Consider the following 11,682-nt stretch of genomic DNA (forward strand, 5'->3'; position numbering starts at 1 on the left):
TCACTGATAGTGGTGGATGGTGATAAAAGTGGTTGTGGGTAGTGAGAGGAAGAGGAGAAAAAAAGAAAGGAAGGAAGGAAGGAAGGAAGAAAGAAAGGAAGGAAGAAAGAAAGAAAGAAAGAAAGAAAGAAAGGAAGAAAGGAAGGAAGAAAGGAAGGAAGGAAGGAAGGAAGGAAGGAAGGAAGGAAGGAAGGAAGGAAGGAAGAAAGAAAAAGAAAAAGAGAGAAAGAAAGGAAAAAAGGAAGAAAATAAAGAAAGAAAGGAAGGAAGGAAGGAAAAAGGAAGAAAGAGAAATAGAGAAAGAAAGAAATAAAGAAAAGAAGGAAGGAAGAAAAAGGAAGAAAAAGAAAGAGAGAAAGAGAAATAAAGAAGGAAAGAAAGAAGGAAAGGAGGGAAGGAAGGAAGGAAGATCAATAGATAAAGATAAGGAATAAATAATTTGTTCCCTACCTTACATATTCATTTGATAATGACATTTGTGCAGTAACTCCTGATACATAGGAGGCTGAGAGGCTGGTAAAAGCTTGAGCCCTGTAGTTCTGAGCTGAAGTGGGTTAAGTCCATCAAGTATCCTCACTAAACCTGGTACTCTCACAGTAAACCCAGAGGAGCTGTGGTGGAGATGAGTAGGGAGCAGGCTGCCTAAGGAAGCACAAAACAGAGAAGGTCAAAGTTTCCATGCCAATCAGTAATGGGATTGGGATCCTTTTCTCAAACTAACATCTTCCTTTTGTTTTGACAACTGCTATCATTCCTATAACTAGGTGACCTTTTTAGATTTCTGATGCACAGAATGGAGTTTTGTTATGGAGAGTGCATATGTTTGACAAGAACTGACACTTGCTTTTACATCACCCTTAACAATTTTTTTTTAATGAGCACATGGGCTGTCTATGAGTTCTTACTTGTTCTGCGACTGTGACCATCCCCTTTTCTTTTTTGTTCATGCACTTATTTGATGATATCCTTTATTCTGCTTCATCTGCTTCAAGTTTTTTTTCCCTTTAATTTTCAGCATATTGCAACCTACTCACGTTCATCATGAACTTTCCCATCTCTCTCTCAGTGACACTAATTTTCAATATTTAAAAGATTGCAGTGTTCCATATTTTGAAGTCAAATGACAATACCGAGGGAATATTATAAAAAGACAGACCTGTCTTTCAGGGAGTAGATTGGAGCTACTAAAATAACTTTGAAATTTCCAAAAATTAACCTTCGTGTTTAATTTTGAGCAGAGGTCACTTTACATTTGAACTTTTGATCCCAGATATGTATCCTTGTGGATGAGCTCTCTAGGATGTCTACCTAATTGTATGCCACAGTGAGAAAAATGGACATTTTTCATCTATGTGGTTTTCATTGGGTCAGTATTTAGGCTAAATGCATGAGTTTAAAGAATATTTTAATAAACACTTAATTGAATGACTGATCATACATCTTTTCTAGGATGCTGTGCAATGTTATTGAGCTTAAAGTAATCATTGCAATGTCATCCACAAACAGGAGGACCTCACAATTTAAAAAAAATCTTTCTTCTACCTCTTCTCTGATTTGGATCTTTGGCATGACAGCAGTTGGTACCTTCAGCAAATATATCTTTCCTTATTTTATGCCTCACCTAATATTTGTAATTAAGGGAACTTCAAAAAACACCTTATCTCTTTCATCATATTTACAAAGAAATTTTGCAAAATTTTATATATGCATAAGATACATATGGTTGAAGGATAACCTTTAAGGTGTTGTTTTTGTCTTCTAAATCAAGTGCTATTTTATTGTCAATTAGCAATGAATATGTCATCCTATGATCCCATGTTCTTTTATTTTCTATATATTTCAATAGATTCAAATAATTCATTTTATTTATTCAAATGTATTTATTTATTTATTCAAATAAATTCAATAAAGAAAATTCAATAAATGATTTCATTTACTATAGAATTACCACTTATTAAAATGTGCCTTTTTCCTTCTAATACCTTGATCAAAAATGGTGTCTATGAATGTATAGATTATTCTCATAAAAATTTTATATAGATGGGAAATTGGGGATATATCTGTGGGTCAGTAGTACTGAAGGTCTCTCATTCTCTAATTCGTTGAGATGTAGTGTGGGATAATTTGGGCAGCTGAACGGCCGAGTGGATAGAGGATAGGGCTTGGAATCAGGAAGAGTTCATGAGTTCAAATCAAGCCTCAGATACTTAATAGCTGTGTGACCCTGGGAAAGTCACTTAACTATGTTTTCCTCAGTTCCTTATCTGTAAAATGAGCTAGAGAAGGAAATGAAAATCATTCCAGTGGCTTTGCCAAGAAAACCCTAAATGGGGTCATGAAGAGTTAGATACAACTGAAATGACTGAACAGTACAGTACAATATAGGATCACAGACCTAGAGTTGAAATAGACATTATATGTCATGTAGTCAAAATCTCTCATTTTACAGATAAGGTACCTGAGAGGCCCAAGGCAATTAAGGGAATTGTCCAAGGACACTCAGGTAAGTAAATTACTGATACAGGATTTGAACCTAAGCCTTCTGCCTCCAAAGCCAGAAAATATTAGTAAACAAAGAAACTACTAACATTATTTATGGTAACTTACACATAAAATTATAGTAAATGTTACATGAATTTTAACATAATTTAACATAAGTATTCTGTGAATTAAAAACAAAGCATTAATTAAAAGATAGCCTAAAAGAGTATATAATCACAATTGGACAATAATAAAGTCCAAGTTATGTTCCAAGATTTTTCTCCATATACCTGGTAACTTCTCATTTAAATAACTTAAACAATTATTCCTCAATGTACACACAGTTTTGTCACCTTGAGCATGAAACTTTTTCATATTTATTTCTTATAGTTCATCAGCTTTTCTCATCTTTGTTCTACCACTTTTATATCCTACACAAGCACATCTAGGGGTGTGATGTTAGAATCTAAGTGCTGTTATCTAGGACAAGTTCTGTTGTCCTTGAAAATGGCTCATTACACAAAATTTCACAGCTTTTATATTTTTCTTTCTTTGTTGTCTTCCTTCTAGTTTCATCTATCTATGCTTTCAAATGACTTTTTGGTGCCCTTGCTTCATTCTCTTCCCAAGCTCTTTTTAGACTCACTTTATCCATCATTGCTTTTCTTTGTTTTGTGAGTCAGTATAGCTCATAATCTTCTGCCATTTTTCTCCATAATACTTTACAAACAATTTTTTATTCTAAAAATTCATTTTTGTTGGTTGTCATCTTTTTTTGTTTGGCAAGTAAGTCAAGTGTTTGCTGAATAAAAACGTTTTTAGGTTCATTCAGTCTCCTTCTGACAATCGATCAATGGTAGTTAAATTTCTCTATGAAATAGTTGTAATCAGCACTGATGTCCTTTCATTTGTCTCCTTTTCTATCAGTAATTTATTTAAGTAGGCTAAGTTGGAATTGCTTTAATTTCAAACCATGTCCTTTTCTTTGTTTTTGTTTTTGCTTTGTACTAATTTTGATCTTTGCTAGAACAAGTTGGTGACCTGACTATGCAAAGACAGCTCATGCAGGAATAACTCCCACATCGAAAAGTAGTCACTTCTTGTCTCTTGAAATACAATCAATCCCATTTTTCATTGATATTATTTGGTGCTTAGCATCTCCTGCAACTTGTGATTCTTTTCTCAAAGAAAGTATAAACAGTACAAATCAGTATAAGACGTCTTTTTGTATAATTTATAAATCTTGGCTTCTCTCATTTCACGTTCTTGAACCATATTTTTCCAACATGCTTTTCATCATCCTTGCCTCTTTTCATCTTATATTTGAAGTCATTGAGTATCAAGGTTTCTGTTGGCTTAATTTGGAGGGTGTAATTGAGTTCTTCATAGATGTTTCTCTCTATCTTCATCCTCTAGAACAAATATTGATGCATAAGCTGCTGTTATATTCACAGCTCTCTTTATAAAGAGACTACAATGTGAGATGAACATATGTCACATGAAATTATATTTCATACTTCAGATACAGGATAAAACCAACTCATTAGCTACTTTATTTACTTCTCCATAAAGAATCTGTGAGCTATCCTTCCACTTAGCTATAGTTTTCTTTTTTCTTACGCTTTTATTAATAATAACGATGTCAAAATTGATATGATCCCACTCCTACACTTCAGTAATAAAGATTTAATATTTAAAGACCAAAAGCTTAAGCTAAAGTTTATATGTATTCTAAAAATTGTGTGTTTTTTTAAAACCTGTCACTATCATTGCAGAAGAGGAGGAGGATCAAAAAGAACTGCCATTTTTATTTTTCTTTCTTTTCTAGACTCCCATGGCCAAAAAGTCATTCCCAAGAGTCCATTCTATTGTACTTATCTAAGTGGACCTTGGAAAGTAGACACAGACTATGGCTAGGACTAGGAGTATTACTCAAAACCTTTCTAGTATGGTAAAATGGTTCAGAGTTTACACTAAACTGTCATAAACTTCAAGAACCTAGGGTCACCTCCACACCATGATGAAGCATTAGAATAGGCCTAAATTATAAAGAATTTTAGCAGTTGCAATAATTTGGCCTGCATTAATTGAGGAAGGCAGGAGAATGTCCTAAATGTCACCAGATAGCAGCTACCAGAATCTTGATTAGGTGTTAAATCGGGATTGAAGAAAGATCAAAAGAGGAGAAATTGCTGAATAATTATGACAAAGAGAGTTTGGAAGTTACAGTGGTGAGAAGTGTTCTGACTTCCACTACATCATCACTAAGTCAAGGAAAAGAGAAAAAGGGTATCCTTACTGGAGAAAGTAGCTGGGTCCAGTGTCATAAAGAAAGAGCAGGATCTTAATGAAAGCCAGAATATGGAGGGAGTGAGAAAGGAAAAGTTTTATGGAAGATGCAGTTGTATGACAGAGTAGTGTAGCCACTCTAGTAGCTCTAGTAATAATAGTTGTAGCTAATGAATCTATTATGCATATTGTAGCATAAATGTAAAAGCTAGAGGAACTCAGTGAAAAGTCGTGAGGTTCTGGATTTCACAGCTAATACAGTCTCAGACAGAAAGAGAGAAACATGCAGAAATACAAACCCAGCGTTTGGATGGTTATTCTTTTTATGTGAAGTAACTATTTCTGTTATCCTCCTGAATTTAATGATAATTTGTACTTTTGAACCTATGTACAAATTCATCAGTTTGCCATGCTGTTCAGAGGGTAGATCTTAATATTATAAACACATACAGTATAGGATTTTTATAACAAATATGTCAGATTATGAATTGTATAGTGAAGCGTAACATTAGTAATAATGATTTAATAATGAACTGTTTTGGCTTGAAATTATATCTTATAAAATGGAGTTAGTTCATTACATTTGTCATGGAATGATTTATATTACATTATAAAAGAAAGAAACCAAAATGAAAATTAACATTTTTGTACTGAATGAGAAATCATGCAATTTAAGTGGAGAATTAATTAAGTAAAATATAACATATATACATTTCAAATTGGTTAATATAATACTAGCTAATACTTATGTATAGCATTTACTATGTACTTAGCACTGTTCTAAGCATTACAAATAATATCTTATTTGATCCTAATTTTCCTGATAAGGAAACGGAAACAGAAATTAAGTGATTTGCCCAAGGTTACGTAGCTAGTAAGTGTCTGAGACCAGATTTGAACTCAAATCTCTCAGAATCCTGGCACAGCACTGTATCCATTGTGTTAATCAGCTGGCTAAGGTTCCATTAAAATAAAAAGGTTTGAAATTGCAATACTTTCAAATGGTAGGAGATAGATTTGGGAATCATAATCCCTACTACCAAGGGTTTCTTATTGAACAATCGTTTACCACCCACTCTGTATCAGGTACTTTGAGAGACCCTGGAGACATAGACACAAGTTGAAACAGCAGCTATATTAAGGCATTTGCAGTGTAGCCACTATAATGCGCACCTACCATGTGTAAGACATTATATTAGGTGACATGAGTAATAAACAAATTTAAAACATTGTCTCTAATCTCAAGGAGTCACTAGAGAAGCCAGAAAATGTCTCTCAATTTCTAAATCAATGTGCAAGAAACTTAGCAGAGATTCACATATGTCGTTAGGTAATTCATCAACTCCTTATTTGTTCAGGAATGGTAGAAGAATTTCTTCTCACTGATATCAAACTACTGACCCACTGGAATCATTTCCCCAGCATGGTACAATGCAGATCCTATGAATACACTCAAGAAGTGACAGTTGTCAGAGTATCAAAATAGGACCAGGAGTCTGGCACTAAAAGTTATAAATATGTGTTTTGTGCTTCTTTCTTTCTTCATAAGAAAGCCTTTTAGGAAAATATGGTGGATATAAAAGAGAATAGATTCTCTCCTGGGCCCCCTTCTCTTCTCCTTCTATATTATATTACCTAGTAATCTCATCAGCTCCCATAGATTCAATTGTCATCCCTAAGCGCATGATTCTAAGATCTTATCTAGCCCTAATGTCTCTCCTATCCCCCAGACTCACATTTAGAAATGCCTATTAGGGCATCTCAAACAGGATGTCTCATAGATGTCTTAAGTTCTTCATGCCCAAAACTGACCTCATTATCTTTCTCCCTCAAATCTTCCCCTCTTCCTGCCTTTCCTATCACTGTCTAGGGCACCACTAGCCTCCTAGTCACTCAAACTCACAATGTAGGTATTATCCTTGACTCCTCACTCTCTCTTACCCCACATATCTAATTTGTTGTCAAGTCATGTCAATTTTATTTCTGTATTATCTCTTATCTCTCCTTCTGTGTTATAACACTTTACCAGTCTGGCCCAGGCCCTCATCAACTCATACCTGGACTATTGAAATAGCTTATTGATTGGTCTTTCTCCCTCACATCTTTCTACACTCTAGCCCATCCTCCATTCAGCTGACAAATTGATCTGCCTAAAGTTCAGGGGTCTGACCATGTCACTCCCCTATTCATAAAAACCAATGATACCCTATTACCTCCAGATTCAAATATAAAATCCTCTGGGATTCAAATCCCTTCACAACCTGTCTCCTTCCCAACTTTCAAAGTTATTGACTAGCTTCTTTGCTATTTATCTCACAAGATGCTCCATCTCCTGATTCCAAGCATTTTCACTAGATGTCCTCCATGCCTGGAATATTCTTCTTTATCTCCACCTTTTGCCTTCTCTGGCTTCCTTCAAGTTCCAGATAAAATTCCACCTTTTATAGGAACTTTTTCCTTATGCCCTCTTAAATCTAGTGCCTTTCCTCAGTTGATTATCCCCAATTCATATATATATATATATACACACACACACACACACACACACATATACATATACATATACACACATATATATACACATATATATACACATACATACATATATATACACACATACATATACATACACACATACATACACATGTGTATGTATGTATATGGGTATGTGTTATATGTATGCATGTATACCTTGTCAGTACATAGTTGTTTGCCTGTTGTCTCCCTGACTATACTGTGAACTTCTTGATGTCAGGGACTGTCTTGCATTTCTTTGTATCTCTAGCACTAAACATGGTGCCTGGAACATAGTAGGTATGTAATAAGTGCTTACTGACTGAGTCAAATTTGTATATATAAATGAGTCATCAAAATATCCATGGGCTGAATGCTGAAAGAAACTTTACAGGTCATCTTGTTAAACCTCCTCATTTTGCAAATGTAAAGGTAGGTGAAGTGAATAGATAAAGTCACAACAATACTAAGTAGCAGAAGTGGGATTTCAAGCTAGATCCTCTAAAGGCAAATCCACTGCTCTTTTAACTGTATCAGATATGTGAAATATCAGAAAAGTCAATCTCAAATACGTAAACATATCTATATTGAATTAGATTAGTTAATTTAGGAAATTATTCATTGTGATTAAGGGAATGGCCCCATAAGGGGATCCCTCTAGGTTGAATGGGGTGCAGGAGTGCTCATTTCTTTGGACACACACTGGGAAATACTGTGATGGCAGCAGGGAGTGATGCTTCAGTGACACTTGAATAAGGCACAGAGAGTATAGAGGCAAACAGTACAGGGGTACAGAGACAAATAGCAAAGGAATACAGAGGTACACAGCATGGAAATGGAGAATGGGGTGGTGGAGGGAGGCAGGCATCATAAGGAATAGAAAGAATGGAGAGGCAGAAAGATACAGAGAGTCATTTATATAACCATGAATTGAAATTGGGAGCAATTGGGAGCACTATGGCAGCATGAACCTGTAGCAAATGAACGAATGCATGGGGGCAGGAGTTTGGGGTCTCCTTTTTACACGGTTTTGATGATGGGATGTACTAGCTTTTATCTGTCCCATGCTACAGTTAGTTCATTATCTCGAAAGTATCAGCAACACTCTCAGGTTAGGTCAGTTGATTATCATAAAATTTCCTACTGTACTTTTGGTTTTGCTGTGGATGTACAGAGCTTATCTGAGGTTTACAGACTATAGACAGTTAGCAGGACTGAGGCATCCTAACAGTAAGGTCTAGCTAGGTTCCTCTGATTTAGCACATAGTCTCAGGATGCCACAGTTAATTTATGAGATTTTCCAATGGCTCTTATGCTCCTCTAATTTATTAGACAGTTCGTAAGTAACTGTTATGCTCCTTTAATTTATGGGACAGTCTGCAACTGACTTCTAAATTCCCCTTTGCAATCTTAATTCCTACTATTATTACTTTATATTAGCTACTTATAAACTTATTTATTATACTAACCAGAAGGGCAGTGTTAGTCAGGAAGCTATGTCAGTAAGGCGGAATTCATAACTTCCAAGATAACCATCAATATGCCTGAATGGTCCAGAATTGCAGGATATAAGGAATTCTCTAAGTAGAAGGCAGAGGAGTTAAAGCATTTATTGAAACTCAAAAGTAGCAGACCCATGGACCAGTGTCCCCAATTTGACATCCTGGCAAGAATCTTCCAAAATCAGTATGTCCATCTCACAATAGTGACCAGGAGGCCACAGAAAAACATTATGCAGCAAGCCAAGCCATACTGGTGCTTCCTTCTCCCCCCCCCCAATGCCAGGGCCCTCCAGCAAGAAGACCACTCACTGGCCTCAAGCCCTTGCTCAGCATTCGCCAGTCTCCAAGAGGGTCAGTCCTGTTTTTTTGTAGCACCTGCCACCATTGCCGCCGCTTCTGCCACAATCCCCAAGCTATGTCCCAGCTCTCAACTGCTCTTACCAACTGCCTCACCAACTGCCTGTTAGCTCTGCTCCAACCATTCAGCAAGCTCCTACCACCACAGGCTTCCATTGGATCCAGTCTTAGCCACTCCCCACAGGACCCTGAGGGTCTCCCCTCTGAAGCCCACTCAAATGGGCAGGGACTACCTTCCCATTCACTGATTGCCTTTACAGAGGCAAGAACAAGATACAATTTTAACACACATATGAATGTTAAAACTTCAAATAAACAAAGTTCTTGCATTACTGGATAGTAATTCAACACTTTAATAAAAATTGTCAAGACAAAACTTAAAGAAAGGAAGATAATTAATATTTAGTGTTACCAGACTACAGGTTCTACAGAATACATAGTGATATACAGATGGTAGCAAGTATGACATTGCATGTAAAAAAATATATTAAGGGTAATAATGCCTGAATAAAAGTAAATAATGAAATAATATATGTATATATATACATATATATATGTAAAGTGCTTTCTATAACTTAAAGCACTATAAAGACACTAGCTGCTATTATTAGCTCTTACTATAATATTCTACTGACAGAAATTACAATACAATGTCGTTGCAGAAATATGTTCTATTATCAATGTATCACTAGGATAATGAGAACATTAAAAATAGTAAACATTAACAGAGAAGCTGTAAACGTACAACAGTAAGAAATACTAGGAATTTTACTTGCCAGTATTTACGTTGATAGAAACTTCACCTCAAGGAGATTGTATCAGTAGAAACATGGTGCATAATGGATAGAAGGTTGGACCCATGGCAGCAAGAACTAAGTTCAAATTCTTACTCTCACACTTTCTATGTGACCAAGGGAAAACCATTTAATCTTTCTGGTCTTCAATTTTGTTACGTATGAAATTAATATGGTAATATCTACAATATATATTTTCCAAGATTGTTGTGAGCCTCAATACATGGTAATGAGACTCAATGTAAGGTAACACATGCAAAACCACTACAAATCTATCTACAAATGCTATATACAAAAACTATTATGTAATCCAAGTTTTTTTGTGCAAGACAGATAAATATTTTATAGCCACAAAAGGAATATATATGTATGTGTATATATGTATGTACAAATATACATATATAATACATGAAGATGGATAGATGGATAGAGATATAGATGATATAGGTGGAGGAGGAGAAAGCATGTCAGACTTGGTTCTGTAGAGTGAATAGGAGTTAAGACAGGAAATATCAACGGGTAATCTCCTATATAACACTGACTAGACAACTAAATTCAATCTTCTAAAGGAAGAGGCAAAATAAGAAAAAAAAAGTCTACTTTTTCCTGCTGAAACTTTTGTTCTTATTAATGGTTAAGTTCAGCTTTGAATAATGTTTTGGGGATCAAGACAATTTCCTTTGGTATCAGACTAAAAAAATTTCAATTTTTTTCTTTTATTTCTCATGGTTAACAAATGGATTTATACATATTTGACTGGTTTTCCTTGAATGTGAAAGGCCTCTGACTGGTTGATTATAATATTACCTAATATTAATGCTCTGGAGCATGGTTATTATGATTCTTTCCTATGAAGTGTTCTGGAGTTTTATATAATCAGAATAATCTTATCTACAATAGCAATATCTATGGAACTTTACTATTGTTAGGGAATTCCTCTTCAGCTTTGATCATACACTGAACCTCTTCCATAACACTTCATGGCCCGATAACCTGCAACATGGAAAAATTTTCCTCATTCTTTCAGATTGTGTGAGAAAAGATTACGGGGAAAAGGCATGAGAAGAGAGAAGTATATGAGATGAAAAACAAGAAGAATGAAGAGGAGAAACTTGGAAGAAATTTATGAAATGAAGTAGAATAATTCCAGGTCAAACTTCTACTTTCAATTCTGACTTTCTGAGGGAGAAGTTTGAAGGAGAAGGAGAATGATCAAGTAGGGTAAAGTAGTAAGGATACGAAGAGAAGGAATCATGGAAAAGGACTAAAGAAGAAGAAAAAGGAGAAGGTAGTTGGCAAGGAAAAAAATTTTAAAAAGGAAAAGCAATTGTAGTAACAATAAGATATCAGTGTGTTGAAAAGGAGAAGGAAATATTGCTTGGCTGTAAGGTTATTATTGAAACAACAGAAAGAAAATTGAGGTTTTTTTGGTCAAATCAATTAAAGATGACAAAAAGCTTTAAAGAAGTATAAACACCCACAGGTGGTTCTAAATAAGCCTGAAAATATCAATCTGTTTGGAAAGCCAAAGGAGTTTTTTAATCATTTCTTTGATTGTACCAGTGTTTCCCTTGTGCCACAGGCAAGTCTCTTATCTACATCATATGTTTGGCCAGTCTCCCTCCTAAAAAAGTAAGTGAATCAAAAACAGAAATGCCTCTCAAGACAGCATACTAATCCTAAGAAAGCAACAATAACCAAAATAAATGGTTTGGAACTTCAATAAGGAAAAAGATAAACTTGAC

Source organism: Trichosurus vulpecula, chromosome 1, assembly GCF_011100635.1.
Source record: "Trichosurus vulpecula isolate mTriVul1 chromosome 1, mTriVul1.pri, whole genome shotgun sequence".
In the NCBI taxonomy this organism is placed as follows: Eukaryota; Metazoa; Chordata; class Mammalia; order Diprotodontia; family Phalangeridae; genus Trichosurus; species Trichosurus vulpecula.